This window comes from Rhincodon typus, chromosome 25 (assembly GCF_021869965.1).
Source record: "Rhincodon typus isolate 14 chromosome 25, sRhiTyp1.1, whole genome shotgun sequence".
Taxonomy (NCBI): domain Eukaryota; kingdom Metazoa; phylum Chordata; class Chondrichthyes; order Orectolobiformes; family Rhincodontidae; genus Rhincodon; species Rhincodon typus.
Window position 1 is genome coordinate 12,514,125 of NC_063356.1, and position 18,251 is coordinate 12,532,375.

At 42.2% G+C, this 18,251-nt stretch overlaps 1 long non-coding RNA gene across 1 annotated transcript in view; it reads left to right on the top strand.

The window, feature by feature from the left end:
- Positions 1 to 12,878, top strand: part of LOC125486103 — a 62,294-nt gene extending 49,416 nt beyond the window's left edge. The window contains exons 2-3 of the long non-coding RNA XR_007264788.1: positions 905 to 1,003; positions 12,618 to 12,878. This is a non-coding gene — a long non-coding RNA (uncharacterized LOC125486103). The remainder of the gene's footprint in view (positions 1 to 904; positions 1,004 to 12,617) is intronic.
- Positions 12,879 to 18,251: the final 5,373 nt, after the last annotated feature.

Genomic DNA, 18,251 nt, shown 5'->3' on the forward strand with positions numbered 1-18,251 from the left:
AAAAAGAAAGAGAAAAAAAAAAGAAAGGAAAAGAACAGGCAGAGCAGGGGAGCTCCGGCAGTAGTGTCATTCTCTGCCGCCATCTTGCCGAACTGAGATGTGGAGAAATTTCTTCATCCAGAGATTGATGACATTGAATTGAAAATATTGATAACATTGAAGCCATTGCATATTTTCAGAAGGAGTTGATATATTTCTTAAGGCTAAAGGGCTCAAAGGATATGAAGAGAAAGCAGGATCAGGGTACTGCGTTGGATGATCAGCCATGATCCTACCGAATGGTGGAGCAGGCTCAAAGTGCCAAATGGCCTAGCCCTGTCCTTATTTTCTGTGTTTCTAATAGAAAGGTAGCATTCTCCTGCAATATCTGCTACTGAAAACGAACAGTCAATATTAAGACTTCTTACTGATTGAAATTTATTCCAAAAAAGAGAGCTTATTCCCAGGATTGGTTTAATCCAAAGGCATTACATTTCATGAAAAATTGAATGACATTCCAACTATTGTATTTCTCCATATAAAAGGTCTCTTATTGAATCATTAATCTTCCAAAGACTCCCAGTCAAGGAAGAGAAGTCCTGAGAGATTGCATCCACTGACCATCTTATTATTACCTTCATTAGCTGATAGTTTCTTAAAGGTTGGATGCATCATTCACTTTGATTTAATTAAATATTATCCTATTAATACCATATGAATGTCATGTTGTTTGTGCACATAAAGGTCAGTTGTGCACTTTCCAATCAATTGCAAAATTAGTTCAGTCCCTTATCACAAGTAACCCGGTCATTGGGAGAAAGTGACTGGTCCAGTATACTCACAAGCGCTATCAACCATTAACTAGAAGGGTCTTGCACTGTGTCAAAATATTTATTTATTTGTGCGTTTGATCAATTATTCTCAGAACGGTGAAATACACAATTTAGATCCCATTTTCTTGTGGAATGCAGCACCATGGACAAGCAACAATCGGCTTAATTTACAAGTTTTCTTCAACCTCAGGGTAAGTTAGCAATTTAAAATTGGATGTATTTGCTTAATTTCAGGAACAAGCAAAGTAGCTAACAAGATTTTAAGTTAATGTGATGTACTATAGAACCCTTTTGCTGCATTTGATCGATATTGTGTGTGGGAGCAGAGATTGTGAATGTTTGATTGCTACATGTTAAATTGCAGATCAACCCTGTTTCTTGGCACATTCCCTGTCATGCAGCATTTTCAAGGTAACATTTTAGCAGATTGGGTGATTCAATGAGTAGAACAAAAAAGTAAATTGTTCTACTAAATTGATGAATCAATGTAAAATAATCTATCAGATTTGAGGTCCCAGATAAAATTGCAGGCCTATAAACTTTTCACATGCACATTGCAAGCACTTTGTGGCCACTTCTCCATATGTTAGCCGTAGATCCAATTTGTTTCAACAACTATAAACAAGTAAGCACAGAAAGTGAAGATTAACTTTGTCTCACATGCCAAGACAACTTGACTGTTGGCCCTTTGTGATTTTGTTTTAAATTAGTATTTGGTATTACATTTATCTAGTACATACTGAAGTAATAGTTGCCTGGGAGTGATTATTTAGGAGGTAAACAGATAGTGAGTTTTACACAACTCCTAGTGCTGGCATATCTAAAGACTGAGGAGTCCACAAAATAAAGCAGCTCTCTGCCTTCTTGTTCACCCTCAACCTGATCCCCCTTACCACCCCATATTACAAGAGATGAATAAAGCATCGGGCAGACTACCCACCTTTATGCCTGTTGAAGTCCTGAACCAATTAACTGCTACAAAAGGCCCTCATTCCCTCTGAAGAAAAGTCATATTGGGCTCAATGTTCGTTGTTTCTCTCTCCACAGATGCAAGCAGACCTACTAAGTTCCTCCAGCACTTCCTGCTTTGATTCCACTCTTAGCTATTCTGTCACAGATAGAAGATTTTCTGCAATGCTTTCTATTCCCACACACACATTGTTAGCCTTGGCCCTTCCTATTTTTCATCTACACAGTATCACTGAGGAATATAATCTGAATATACATATCAAGATCCAGAAGCACATTGAGGAATCCAGTTCTCCCTACATCTGTCTTTGTGCTGGCAGACTGCAAGCATTGGAAGACTGAAACCATTGTTTTCAGTCCCACCACAAACTCCATTTCTTAGACGCTGATTCTATCCCACACCCCTGCCACTGTCTGAGGCTGATGTAGATCCTTTGCAACCTTGTCATCCTTCGAGACCCTGAGTTTCTGTCCCTTTATTTTCCATATTGCAGAGGGTGCCTTTGTAAATTGACCCCAAATCTGCTCCTGCCCCAACCCATCTGCTCCTATTATCCATGACATCAGTCATTCAGTTGTAATGAAATCAGGTACTGCTGCAAAAAGACACGTTGACATTTTGTCAAAGATTATCATCTTGGATTCATCAAGGCAATTCACAGAAAATACCATTGTGTGGGGAAACCAACATTCATACTGTAAGAGTGGCAAATGAACTCTGATTGGTGGTGGCAATGCCATGGAGAATGCACCGTTAGATGATGACTGACAGTTAACTGCCCAGCTTTGATTTTTTTTTTTTAAAGTCAGGTTTTAACTCTGATTTGCCAACGGCATTGCCCTGAGAAATTAATCAGAGAATGGCTGTCACTATTTTGTTGAGTTGAAACAGATGCAAAGAGTGTCAATGTTCTTTCTGTTGCAAAGAACAGGGCTCCATCTATTAATAAATGCTGCTTCCAGTTCACACAAGTACACCATGTGCTGGGCCTGGCTGGAAATCTGAAATTGGTTGGCACTGTAGTTATTAGCACACTCGGAATTATTCAACAAACGTTGTCCAATCTCAGCTAATGTTGAACATTGTTTTGAATTTAGTAAGAACAGGCTGCTGAGCACTGTTACGGAAAGCCAAAAGTATATGATGTTCGATACTGTCCATCAATCTTTGGGAAATACAGCCATCACACTGGAACTGATATTAATAGATTAAATTACTCATTTGTGTAGTCAACAGAACATCTTTTTGACTTAACAGCAGCACCTAGTTAGTAGCAAGTGTTACTCGTGTTGCTACTGTATGGTAGCAAACTGAAACAGTTAGGTTCACCTGTGCAAGCCTTTGAGATACCTTTCACTGCTGGGTTACAAATAAAGCATAAATCCATGTTTCTGTCTGCATGTGCATTTATCTCCAGCTGCAACAGATCTCAGTTCAGATCTCGTTTTAGGATTCACTCACAGATGAGGCAAAGTGCAATCTCAAGGCAGGAAGAAAACTTTTGTTTAAAAAGGGACAATTGTACAGTGACATAACCACTCTGCTATATCCAGCATTTTTAAGCGTACAGGTGGTAGGAGCGAAGACCAATGAGAAAGCTCTGTGACAGTGTGGTAATTGGAAGAAATTAAATGACAAATGGGATGAAGGCACAAGGCAGCAAAGATTGATGATGGGATAAGAATAGAAAGGACAGATCTAGAAGAGGTGTAAATGACAGTGATATAATCATTACCAATAGGAACTTCTGAATAAATGGAAGCTATAGTTATGATCTGAAATTGTTGATCTCATTGTGAGCCTGGAAACTGTGAAGCATTTATATAGCACCTTTTATAACCTCAGCAAGTCTGAAAGCACTTTAGATCTAAGGAAATGGCAGCCTTTGGTAAACCTCTTGGCCTCACATGTAATTGAAGTGGAACAGAACAGCAAACATGAAATACAAACATGTAAAACAGTTTTATCAGGGCTCCTGACCTATTTACAAACCCAGGAGGCTACTGTTTAGGTCCTACACAACATTACCTCTGTCATCATGTCTTAAAAACTTGATTGAGCTTTTTGAAGAGGTTACTGAGAAGATAGATGAAGGTGGAGTGGTAGATTTTGTCTGCATGGATTTTAGCAAGACTTTTGACAAGGTTCCACATGATTGATTGATTAGTAAGGTTAGATCACATGGGATACAGGGAGAGCTAGCCAATTGGATACAAAATTGACTTGACAGTAGGAAACAGAGAGTGGTGGCAGAGGGTTATTATTTGGACTGGGAGCCTGTGACCAGCAGTGTGCCCCAGGGATTGTTGTTGGGTACACTGTTGTTCATCATTTTGTATAAATGATTTGGATGAGAATATAGGAGGCATGGTTAGTAAATTTGTGGATGACAGCAAAATTGGTCATATAGTGGACTGTGAAGAAGGTTAGCTAAGAATACAACGAGATCTTGATCAGGTAGGCCAATGGACCAAAGAGTGGCAGGTAGAGTTGAATTTAGATAAATGTGAAGTGTTGCATTTTGGAAACACAAACCAGGGCAGGACTTACTCAGTTAATGGTAGGGCCCTGGGGATTGTTGTTTTAATCTTAGAGACCTAAGATTCAGGTATATAATTCCTTAAAAGTGGTGTCGACAGGATGGTGAAGAAGGCATTTGGTATGTTTGCCTTCATCAGTCAGAGCATTGAGTGCAGGAGATGGGTGTTAAATTACAGCTGTAAAAGATACTGGTAAGGCCACTTTTAGAATATTGTGTACAATTCTGGTCACCCTGTTACAGGGAGGTTAAACTGGAAAGGGTGCAGAAAAGATTTACAAAGGTGTTGACAGGACTGAAGGATTTGAGTTTTGAGGGGAGACTAGGATTCTTTTCCCTGGAATTTTGAAGGCTGAGAGGTGACATTATAGAGGTTTATAAAATCATGAGGGGGATGGATAGGATGAATAGCCAAGGTCTTCTTCCCAAGGTGGGGGAGTCCAGAACCAAACAGCATAGATTTAAGGTGAGAGGGGAAAGATTTAAAAGGGACTTGAGGGACAATTCTTTCACACAGAGGGTGCTGCATGTATGGAAGAAGTTGCCAGAGGAACTGGAAGAGGTGGGTACAATTACAATTATTTGAAAGATATTTGGTTGGGTACAAGTAAGAAGGGTTTAGAGGGATATGGGCCAAATGCTGGCAAATGGGACTAGTTCAGTTTAGGATACCTAGTTGGCATGGTCGAGTTGGACCTAAGGACCTGTTTCCATGCTGTGTGACTCTATGACTCCATGCCTGTTGAAGATTAAGAGATGATTGAGTTGAGATTTTTAAGACAATTAGATGATTTGATAGGGTAGTTAGTTGTTTTTGCGGGATAGATAGGGAGATGTTATTTCATCTGTTGGGGAAACTTAAAAATTCAAAGTAAATTAAGCTATTTGGCCCATTCAGCCCACTCTATTATTCAAGGTTATCATATCTGATCATCTATCTCAAAGCCATACACCTATTCCTGCAGTGACATGTAAGCCAGACCAGATAAGCACAGCAGATTTCCTTCCCCCAGGGACATCAGTGAAACAGATGGATTTTTAATCACATTTGACAGTGGCTATATGGTCATGATTAGTTTTTAATTCCAAGTCATATTGAATTCAAATTTCACTGTCTACCAGCCAGTGGGATTTGAACCTAGAACAAAAACTGAAGTTGCTGGAAAAACTCAGCAGGCCTGGCAGCATCTGTGAAGAAAAAAATCAGAGTTAATGTTTCAGGTCAGTGACCCTTCCTCAGAACCTAGTTCATTAGCCTCGTGTTCTGGAGAGCTGGACAAATGATGTTATCACTAGACTGAATGGCCTTCTAACATCTTTGTACACTATCAGTGTTTGAGTTGGCTCCTATCAATCCAGGATATGTGTATCTGATGCAATTGTTCTTAGTGATTCTGGAAGAGACAATTAGACAGGCTTTATATTGGCAATCCCTATTGGAATTGCCTGTATGAAGTTGGTGGATGAGGTTTGATATATATTTGGGGTTTAATCCCTGCTCCATGCTGAGTTACTTGATCTCGGCACCAGTATAACACGGTTTTGCCAACTCTCATTGTATTCATTCCTTGAGGTTTTGTCACATAAACACCTTCCAAGCCCATCAGTCAAAAAACATCCTTTTTCTCCATATCCAATAGTTTTAATAAGCAGAAGTTTCAAAAGAAAACGAAAATGAAAGTCACTGTTTCCTGGTTAAGAGCACCAATGATTTTGTTGCCCTCGGGTTGATTGTCACTGTCCAGACGAATTATTTTCCATTTGTCGGAGACTCTCCTGGAGCGAATTGACAATCCTGTGCAGCAGTGAAAGGAAGGAGTGCTGTGTTGGCCTCAACAACACACAGGATAAGGGAGTAAGGGAAAGAGCTTAAAGAAACAGTAGCGTCGTTTTTGCTTGGTCCTTGGCTGTAAATTTGGCTGTGTGGCTAGCCAGTGAGAACAGGAACAAACCTTACATGTTAGGTCCTGATGAGAGCAGCCTGCTAACATTCATTGTCTGTGGGCACACCCTTTCCAAATGGCCAATCTAGCTGTGGATGCCTACAGCCTGTTGAACAGTGCGCAGGAGACAGGAGGAGAAAACTAGTGGAAACGCCAAGATGAATGCACAGCTAACGAGCACAATCTGCTGTTCCCAATTTCCTGTTCCCTACAGTGTAGCAACAACAAAACACATTTCCCAAACCAACTCCAGGCTTGGCTCTCCTTCAAATCTAACATGGATACTTGTCAGTTCCTGACTGTGCAACTCGTCGCAGCACATGATGAAGGAATGTTCCACCCTAAGGAAGGGAAAGCTGGCAGCATCAGCCCATTACAATTGAATCGCCCTTTTCCGCTGTGTCTCCAGCTTTGGGTCACTAAAGCATATTCACAGCAACCCGAACCTCCACTTTCTGTCCCATAGAGAGGAGACAGCAAAGTGGACAAAGATCTGATAAATAAAACTGATACTTTTTTTTAAAGTCCTGTGAACTTATTGGCAAATCCTCTAGGGTTTTGAAATAAGTCCAATACAACTCTGCTGCTTTTTCCCAGAGTTCATCTTTTGCAAAATCTTCAGTCGGGTGAATTAAATGACTGTCAAGATACATATCATTGGAAACAAACACAAACCACTTCCTTTTGTAATCGTGCCCTGGGGCAGACGGGCAGAAGAAACATATCAGGGCAAATTCAAGCTTCAGAAGGGCCAAACAGAGGAATAAAGAAATCGCAGAAATATTTGGACACAGAAAAATCTGTAGTTGAGGATGAGGGAACTCCAGGGATTTTATTTCTGGTGAATCTGGGTAATTCTTTACTGCAGAAGGCTGTGGGGGCTGGATCATTAAGTATATTCAAGGCTGAGATAGATTTTTAATCAGTATTTGAGTTATGAGTTATGGGGAAAAGGCAATAAATTAGTGTTGAGAATCATCACATCAGCCATGATTGGAGGAGTCTTGATGGGATAAATGGTTGATTTCTACTCCAACATCTTATGGTCTTCCACAGCCCAGAGTTATGCAATACTAAAGCCCCTTTTTGTTTGTGACACAAGAGATGGTTCAATACAATTACATGAAATGCACTTGAACTTAAATATATTTGCATTGCACTTTCATCTGTGAGAAGGTTAACCACTTTTGAAGGCAATGAAAAGCTAAACAAGGGATAAGATAGGAGCAGAACTGGGTAGTAGAATATTGACTTATTGATGATTTGTTCTTGCAAATTGATGAAAATGCATCAAAAACCTCCATAATGAATGGATCTCATAACTCGCGTGCTTTTAATAGGTGTCAGGAGACTGTGGGCATTATCAAAGTAATGAGTGTGAGTAAGCTATTTCCTAGGGCAGAGCCTCAGCAACTTCCACGACCTCAGATTTCTCAACGTGCTTCACAGACAATGAAGTATTTCATCAAATGCAGTCATTATTATAACACGGGAGATGCATCTGAAATGATTGATGCAGGTTGGTGCAGAAAAGATTTACAAGGATTCTGCTGGGGTTGGAGGGTTTGATCTACAGGGCGAGGCTGAATAGGCTGGGGCTTTTTTCTGTGGAGCGTTAGAGGCTGAGGGGTGGCCTTATAGAGGTTTATAAAATCCTGAGGGCATAGATAGGGTGACTAGCCAAGGACTTTTTCCTAGGGTGGAGTGTAAAACTAAAGGGCAGAGATTTAAGGTGAGGGGGGAAAGACTTATAAGGACTTGAGGGGTAACTTTTTGATGCAGAGGGTGGTTTGGGTATGGGACGAGCTGCCAGAGGAAGTGTCGGAGGTGGGTATAATTGCAACATTTAAAAGGCATCTGGATGGGTCTGTGAATAGGAAGGGTTTAGAACATAGAACATAGAACAGTACAGCACAATACAGGCCCTTCGGCCCACGATGTTGTGCTGAACTTTTACCCTAAACCTAAGATCTATCTAACCTCCACCCCTACCTTATACCATCATCCATATGCCTATCTAATAGCCGCTTAAATGTCCCTAATGAGGCCGACTCCACTACCCTCTCCGGCAATGCATTCTATGTCCCTACCACTCTCTGAGTAAAGAACCTACCTCTGACGTCTCCCCTATATCTACCTCCACTCACTTTGAAACTATGCCCCTTCATAATAGTTACCTCCACCCTAGGAAAAAGTCTCTGGCTGTCCACTGTACCTATACCTCTGATCATTTTATACACCTCTATCAAGTCACCTCTCATCCTTTATCGTTCTAAAGAGAAAAGCCCTAGCTCTCTCACCTTTCCTCGTAAGACCTTCCCTCCATTCCAGGCAACATCCTGGTAAATCTCCTCTGCGCCTTTTCCAACGCTTCCACATCTTTCCTGTAATGAGGCGACCAGAACTGGACACAATACTCCAGATGTGGCTGAACCAGGGTTTTGTATAGCTGGGGCATAATTTCACGGCTCTTGAACTCAATCCCTCTATTAATGAAAGCTAACACACCATACGCCTTCTTAACAACTCTATCCACTTGGGTGGCAGCTTTCAGGGAACTGTGGACATGAACCCCAATATCCCTCTGCTCCTCCACACTGCCAAGAATCTTTCCGTTAACCCTGTATTCTGCTTTCAAGTTTTTCCTTCCAAAATGAATCACCTCACACTTTTCAGGGTTAAACTCCACCTGCCACTTCTCAGCCCAGCTCTGTATCCTATCAATGTCCCTTTGTAACCTAGAACAGCCCTCCGCACTGTCCACAACTCGACCCACCTTCGTATCATCCGCAAACTTACTAATCCACCCTTCCACTCCTACATCCAAATCATTTACAAAAATCACAAATAGAAGAGGACCCAGAACAGATCCTTGTGGTATACCACTCATAACTGAGCACCATGTTGAATACTTTCCGTTCACTGCCACCCTTTGTCTTCTAAGGGTCAGTCAATTCCGAATCCAATCTGCCACATTTCCCCCTATCCCATGCCTCCATGTTTGGAGGGATATTGGCCAAATGTTGGCAAATGGGGCTAGGTCAGATTGGGATGTCTGGTTGGCACGGACAAGTTGGACCGAAGGGCCTGTTTCAATGCTGTATGACTCAAATACTCTGTGTTTGGTGACATGTAGCTAAGGGATAAACATTGGCCAGGAAAACAGGGGGAAATCCCGTGCACTTCTTCAAACTCTTGGGATCCTATATATCCACCTGAGAATATCTTCGTTTAAAGCAACATTTGCAAAACAGCACCTCTGGCAGTGAAGCACTCACACAGTGTAGCATTGGAGTCCCTAGTGTGGGATTTGAACTGATAACCTTCTAATATTAGCAGCAAGAGGTGCTACCAGCTGAAACTGAATAGTTGCATTTGTATATCAGCCATATGAGGTCCCCAAGCTACCAAATATAACAATTAAGATTGTGTCTCTCTTGCCACAGATGCAGCCGGACCTGCTGAGTTTCTCCAACGTTCTTTTTGTTAGTTTCAGAATTCTAGCACCTGCAGTATTTCGCTTTTAGTTTGAACAATTAACACTGAACTTCCTGAGGAAGTGGTGGATGTGGGTACAATTACATTTAAAAGACATTTGGATAAGTGCACGAATAGGAAAGTTTTGGAGGGATATGGGCCAGGAACAGGTAAGTGGGACTAGTTTAGTTTGAGATTATGTTAGGCATGCACTGGTTGGACCTGTCTGTTTCGGGTCTGTTTCCGTGCTGTATGACTTATTGACACTGGACAGTACATCCTGTGTAACATTAACTGCTTTCCACCTACTTTCCGATAATTATGCTCATATATTTTCAGCAATGATAATAAATGGGAGGAATTATATACAGTAAACAATATTATTGTTGTAATGGGATTGCTAACACTCTTTATCATTAACTCTAAAACATATGCTTTAGCAAAATTAAGCGAAGTATTTGGGATACAATCCTAGTGTCTGCTATAAAAAAGACTGTCTCAACATTCTTGTTCATGCACCAAGTGTCATACAGTAGAGATGGACTGTAACTCATCCTGCTCCCTCTGGAAATCTTGAGCCAACTGAGAACTCTACTCAGACAACTTGTCTGTGCCAACCAGACATCACAATCTGACCTAACCCCATTTACCAGCATTTGACCAATATCCCTCCAAGCCCTTCCTATTCCAAATTGATTTTATTTGTTTGTGTGACCTGGGCATCCCTTGTAAGGCCAAACATTTATCGCCCATCCCTAGTCATCCAGAGGACAGTTAAGGGTCAAACATTGCTGTGGTTCTGTAGGCCAGAGCAGGTAAAGAATGGTAGATTTCCTTCCTTAAAGGACATTGGTAAAAATGGTTTTTACAACTGTCAGTATTGGTTATACAGATGCCGTTAGACTAACCTTGTTTTTTAACTCCAGAGTTCTGTTTAATTGGTGTTTCATCATCTGCCATCGTGGGATTTGAACTCATGCCCTTAGAGCATTGAGCTGCTGTTCAGGATTACTATCCCAGAGATACTATTACTACTCAAGCACCTTCCCTTGTTCCAAATTGACTGGAGCTCATCATCCTGGCGCTCATTGACCTTCAGTGACTCCCTATCCATCAACATGGCAACTTGTAAATCGTCCTTATTTTTGAATTCAAACCCCTGTGCACCCTCATGTCCTGCCTGTCTCAGTAATCCAGAGTGACAACCCTCTGAAATCTCTTTGCTCTTTCATTCTAGCATCATTCAACTCCTTGACCCTACTAATTGCTGACTGGGCTTTTAGTCACTTAGGCATTATGTTCTGGGATTCTTTTCCTTAAACCTCTCTGTCCCTCTTCACTTAAAATGGCTTTTTAAAGCCTACAGTCATCTCTCCTTACATCTACTTTGACTTGATGGTGACTTTTGCTTCAGTCATGTTCCTGTGAGCACCTTGAGGCTTTTTTAACAATATTAATGATGATTACATTTAAAGTAAATCAGCAATACTGATGTACCAATTTTCCTTGTATTAAAGAGGAGGGAGAAAAATTCCCCAGGAGAACGACATGGGGAACAAAACTCAAGAGGGTTATCCCAAGACTGAGTGAGGACAGTGTTGGCACATCAAGGACACAGAGTAGGCAGGCCAGCTGGATCTCTTAGCAACAGATGGCCCTAAACTCACTGAAAGCAGAAGAAAATTATGGGAAATAAGTGGACAGCGTTTCAAAAGGAAATTGAGAATTTGAGAATGCTGCCATATCTCCAGGATATTTTGTAGAAATATCTTTGACAATGCCACTAATGACCGGCCTTTGATTGTACATTTTCTTCATTGTTGCATTATTTTTGCCATTTTTCTGCTTTTCCAGAAAAATGAATCATCGAGGAGATTATAATGGACATATGAGAGCAATGCAAAGTGATAGTTCTGAGGAAGGGTCACCAGACCCGAAACGTTAACTCTGATTTTTTTCTTCACAGATGCTGCCAAACCTGCTGAGTTTTTCCAGCAACTTTGTTTTTGTTGCGAATGCAAATTGATATTTATTTCATTTTAATGAGGCACTTTGTGCATCTACTATTTCCCATAAATGTTCATCACCAAAATGCCCGAGGTAACTTCATTCTGTAGGCTGTGTCCTGGTCAGGATCAATAGATATTGCTGTACCCTCATCTCTATCTACATGGTAATGCTGAGCATGAAGTGAACAGCAAATCATCTCTCTCCAGGATCTATCATTATGTGGTGTTTTATATCACTAATGCTGTATGCAGACTATTTGCATGTTGAGCATTAACCCTTTAGATGATGTTCACTCGACACAGACAGGCATGGAAACTGTCACTTTGGGATAACTTTTTGGAGGGCCTTTAGCAAGAACATAAGTACAAGGGAGGGTCATTTAACCCCTTGAGTCTGTTACATAATCAATGTGATCATGACTGAACTATGGCCTTAATCCATATACCTCTTTGCTCCATGTTCCTCGATATCTTTTGGGAGTAAAAATCTATTAGTATCAGATTTAAAATATTTTGGAATTCTCTGTCATAAATGGCAGTTGATCAAAATCCTAGCACCCTTTGTAGCAAGAAGTGTGTCCTAAATTCATCCCTGAATGATCTGGCTCTAATAGTTTAACTGTGCCTTGAGTCTTTGACTTCAGAAGTAGCAGAAATAGCTTGTCTCCATTTTCAGTACTTTATCCCTGATACCTTGATAACTACAACCCAAATTATTGCTTAACTTTCTGAATTCCCGGAATACAACAATAATTCATGCATTATCACCTTGTACTTGGAGTTCAGTTATCATTCTGGTAAATCTATGCTGCTCTCCCTCCAAAGCCAAAAATATTATTCTTATGTTTTATTTTTATTTATTCACAGGATCTGGCCATCACTTGCGAGGCCAGCATTTATTGCCCTAATTGTCCACAGGATATGGGTGAGCCACCTTCTTGTACAGTGACAGTCTTTGGGGTTTAAGCACACTCACAATTCAGAAGGGAATTCCAGGATTACAACCCGGCCATAGTGAAGGAAAAGGGATATATTTCCAAGTTGGGATGATGCGTAGGTTGGAGCAGAACTTGCAGGTGGTGGCATTGCAATGTATCTGCTGCTCTGTTCTTCTAGATGGTAGAGATCGCTGGTTTGGAAGGTGCTGTCAGAGGAGGCTTGGAGAGTTGCATGATTTAACCTAGGCTTTATACATTGTCGCATAAGTTTTTTCCCATTGTATGCTATTACTGCAGATATAAAGTGCAACATTCCATTAACAATTTTGACAATGTCTGTGTGTGACCATATCCCCACACTACATGCTCAAAAACCAACATCAGGAGATAAATACAATACAAAACAGCACAGGAACAGGCCCTTCTTTCCACTATTTAGACCCGCTACTTAGTGCCAATGCACGGTTTCAGTCTCTCTGTTCCCCTCCCGTTCAGGTGTCTGTCAAGATGTGCCTGCCTCCACCACCCCTACTGGCAGTGTGTTCCAGGTACCCACCACCCTTTGTGTGAAACATTTTCCCTCACATCTCCCCGAAACTTTCCCTCCTCACCTTGAACCTGTGCCCTAATGTAGTTGACCTTTGTTCCCTGGGAAATAGCCTCTCGTAATTTTGAAGATGGAAAACTGCATGCAATTCTGGTCACCCTGCTATAGGAAGGATGTTGTGCAACTTGAAAGAGTTCAGAAAAGATTTACAAAGATGTTGCTAGGACTGGAGGGTTTGAGCTATAGGGAGAGGCTGGATAGGCTGGGGCTTTTTTCCCAGGAGCGACAGAGGCTGAGGGGTGTCCTTATAGAGATTTATAAAGTTATGAGGGGCGTAGACACGGTAAATAGACAAGGTCTTTTCCCTAAGGTAGGGAAGTCCAAAACTAGAGGGCATAGGTTTAAGATGAGAGGGGAAAGATATAAAAGGGACCTAAGGGGCAACTTTTTCACAGATGATGCGTGTATGAAATAAGCTGCCAGAGGAAGTGGTGGAGGCCGGTACAATCACAACATTTAAAAGGCATCTGGATGGGTACATGAATAGGAAGGGTTTAGAGGGATATGGACCAAATGCTGGCAAATGGGACTAGATTAAGTTAGGACACCTGGTTGGCATGGATGAGTTGGACCACAGGATCTGTTTCAGTGCTGTATATCTCTATGACTGTATGACTTCTAACATGTCGCCCCTCAGCCTCCATCTCTCCAGTGAAAACAATCCGATTTTATCCAATCTCTCCTCATAACTAAAACCCTCCAGGCAACATCCTGGTAAACCTTCTCTGCACCCTCTCCAAAGCATCCACATCCTTCTGGTAGTGTGGCGACAAGAACTGCACACAGTATTCCAAGTGTGGCCTAACTAAAGTTTTGTACAGCTGTAACATAACATGCCAACTTCTTTATTCTATGCCCCGATCGATGAAGGCAGACGTGCTGTATGCATTCCTGACCACTTTATCCACCTCTGTTGCCACTTCCAGGGGTCTGTGGACATGTACACCCAGATCCCTCTGTATGTCAATGCTACAAAGGGTTCTGGAAGAAAAGAGAAGGTGGGGGAGGTATTGGGTTTGAGGGGGGAGGTTGAGGGAACCAAAGTGCAGCTGGAGCCAGAGGGGGTGAGATTTTCTGTGTCAGTCTGAGGACTCGGTTTACATTCAGAGTTCCGCTTCGAAGCTGAGTCTGGATGGCAATCATGATGCAAATCTAGTTTCTCTTTGATTCAGAACAGCTGGAAATGTGAAACACAAGTGCAGGCAAAATAAACACGGCTGTGCAAGCAGCCTCACTGTCGTCTGTCTGCGCGCTTTCGGCATCGATTCTTACAAATGCCTGGAACTAAGATTCAGATTCTGAGAATACAAACCGATAAAGCCCTGGCTCCCTGGAAGGTTGGAAGAGAATACATACTGATGGAAATCTCTGTGCTTGGGGCTGAGCTATAGCCAATCCTCCTGAGATCACGGATTATAAACTGCTCGGAGTGACTACAGGACAGCTCTGTCACACTGCTTCATTAAAAATATTGACCTTCACAGCCTCAGCCAATTCTGCTCCTTAGAGGCAAATATAATGGTCACAACGTCAGCAGAATTCAGTCCTTTCTCTTTTCTTATTTAAAGAAACACCTATTCCATTTTGATCTAGATTTCTGGTGTCACAAAGGAAGGAGTCGCACCATTAAAAGTATCTCCAAGGCATAGACAGATTATTCCTCAAGGTTTGATGGTTCCTCCCTCCGGGGCAGACATGTGACTTTTCCCAGAGCCTACCACAGGGCTCAATTGGTTGAGCCTACCATGGGTAGAATTCCAGCCCAAGAAGATTAACATGGTCCCATCATCAAGTGGGATTTCCTGGAATCTTTGCATGGAATCATACAATCCCTACAGTGTGGAATGACACCATTCTGCCCATCGAGTCTGCACCGACCCTTCGAAGACCATCCCACCCAGACCAAGCCTCCTACCCTGTCCCCATAACCCTGCATTTACCATGGCTAATCCACACAGCGTATGCATCCCTGGACATTACGGGATAATTTAGAATGCCCAATCCACTTAATCTGTACATCGTTGGACTGCGGTAGGAGAAGCACACAGACACAGGGGAGAATGTGCAAACTCCACACAAGCTGGAATCGAACCTGGGTCCCTGGCATTGTGAGGCAGCAGTGCCAACCACTGAAACACCGTGCTGGATGGGGCAGAATTCTGTTAGCATGAAATATTGTCTTCATGCTTCTACCTCAGCTGAAAAATGCAGAAGTTGGGGACCATATTAAATATCAGAAGATCAGCAAATATTGGTTCCTGCTGTACTTTTTTAAGAAGGTCCACTTCAAGTGATGATCTTGATGTCCAGTTGACACTCAATGAGAGCATGGCTGTGACCTCAGCATCATTATAAAGAGCACATTGAAATAAAGAGTAGAGAGTATCATTCAATTAAACAAAAACTCCAATGAAATCTTCCTCTGCTGCTGTTATCATCATGCCATTTATATTCAAAGATTCCTTTTTAAGAACCATGAGAGTGAAAGAGGCTTCAGAATTTTTACCTGAAAAATATTGGAACTGTCTTGTGCTCAACTTGAACCAGCCATTAAAAAAAGGCACTTGTTGCACAAGTTGAGTCCAGTGACTTGGGAAATTATCAGAGCGCACAGGAGCAAGGTTTACAATCTGTTCCCACGCAAATGTGAGCATGAGAATATAGGCCAATGCTTCAGTGAAACAGCTGAGAGAGTTGTCTAAGGCCCAGTCTGCTTGCTTAAGAGAGTAAAAAGGATCCCAGAACGTTGGAGAGGGAGCTTTTTCCACAGCCTGGATCTGTAACCCTCTCACTGATAAAGCAACACCGAAACTGAACATACCTGGTAATTCATTTATTATGTGTTTCTAGGACCATGGAACAATTTCTAGGTACAAATTAGCTGCCTGTTAACCCACTGGTGACAACTCACTAAGCTGTCATAAGGTGTTGCTGAAATACACATTCTTCTTGTTCCTTAAATAGCATCAAGTCCCATTCACCCATCAACCCTGCCCTTGACAACTTCATTGGCTCCTAATCAAGTAGCATCTTGGTTTTTCACTTGACCGCGTCACGACCTCACCACACCCCATCTCCTAATTCCCTCGGACCCCACAACCGTCCAAGATATCTGCACTCATCAAATTCTGGCCTGCTGAGCATCACAGCCTCAATCACTTGACGTTTATACCTTCAATTGTCCAGGCTTTCATGGATCCTGTTTAGCTCAGTTAGCCACATGGCCCGTTTGCAATGCAGGCTGACACCGATAGTAGGGGTTCTTTTCCAGCACCAGGCGAGACTTCCGTGAATGGTTCTCCCTCTCAACCTCTCTCCTTGCCTGAGATGAGGTGACCTCAGGTTAAACCACTGCCAGTTATCTCTTACAGAGACCAACCCTATGGTCCAGTAGTACAATGGCAACTTTACCTTTTTAACCAGGCCCTAAGCTCTGGAATTTCCTCCCTGGAGCTCTCTGCCTTACCTTTCTCCTTTAAGACACTCCTTAGAAGCTGTCCTGTTGAGCAAATTTTGATACTTAATCGTTTATTATGTTGCTGCTTTGGGAAATTATACAACAAAACAGTTGTTGTTTTATTCTCAATTCAGTGATTGCTTTGCCGACGAGATGGGATGTTTAATTATGAGAAAGGCACCTTGAAAATATAGGTTGTTGCTGTTGTTGGACACACGGTGAACTCATTTTCACTTGGGTCCAGACAGACATCTCCTGACCTTTGTGGAGTTCAGAGTCAGGGTAAATTTCTGAAGAAGGGCCTAGGCCCGAAACATCAGCCTTCCTGCTCCTCTGATGCTGCTTGGCCTGCTGTGTTCATCCAGCTCTGCACCTTGTTATCTCAGATTCTCCAGCATCTGCAGTTCCTACTATCTCTAAATCATCGCATCAGTTAGTGAAGATTGTGGGATCATTGAAGAAAAGTAGCCCAGAAGAGATTGAAATGGTATGGCCATTTGTTATGGACAGAGACAAAAATTAGGTGAGGCAAATGGTAGAGGTGACCCTGGAGATCAGATAGAAAGATGCTCTGGTGCGAGACTTCAATGCAGTGGGAATTGAAGAGGAATGGGTGAATGGTCGGAAGTAATGGATGAGAATGATCAATCAGCAACATGGCGACCCAAATAAGATGAAAGAAGGTTATCAACGAGGTACTGAATCTGACAAGATAGACAATGTAATAGCACACAGAAGTACTGGCTTAAGGAACCAAAATGTAATTAATAGTGTAAAGAAATGAATGAATACAGAGTGCTGTTCCTGCAGTCATTTCTTAGGAACCTGGCTGAGAGAAGTAGCAACATGTTGCTGTATTTTGGGTTTTGATTGGGGAGGTGGATGGTGGATAAAGATAACATTCAATTTTCTTATCAAGATTACAAAACATGAAGATAGGACATGCTTTAAATAGAACGGAAACCAGGAAAAAAATGAATGAAACTGAACTTGAAACAAATGTCTCATTCAGTCAAAAGTTTCACAGAAGGTTCATTGTTGCTCGTTCCCAGCTTAACGCTGACACAATCTAGCAGCAAGGACTGGGGAATGAGCTTGAACAAAGTTCCATTCCATTGGACATTTGTAACAATGAAGATGTGCGGAGGGATGGTCACAGACAAATAAAGAGGCAGAACACCAAGGGGGAGAGGGAGAGAAGGAGCACCCTCAGACCAGAAATGCCGGACGTCACGAGGGGCACGGTGAAAGCCAATCTCCAGTCATCGGGAACCAGGAGGTACCCACTGCACCACAGCTCCTGGCACCTGTGAGCAGTGATGCTCCGAACAAAGAGCCGAGCGCAAAGGCAGCTCCAGACCTTCTTAGCTTTGTCCTTGCCCCAAAGATGCTGGATTGGGATAATATCCCCAGAGAGGAACATAACAGCTGCCCTAGCCCTGATCGAGAGGCAATACCCACCCGGGAAGGAACAGGACAGCTCCCCCAGCCCTGACAGA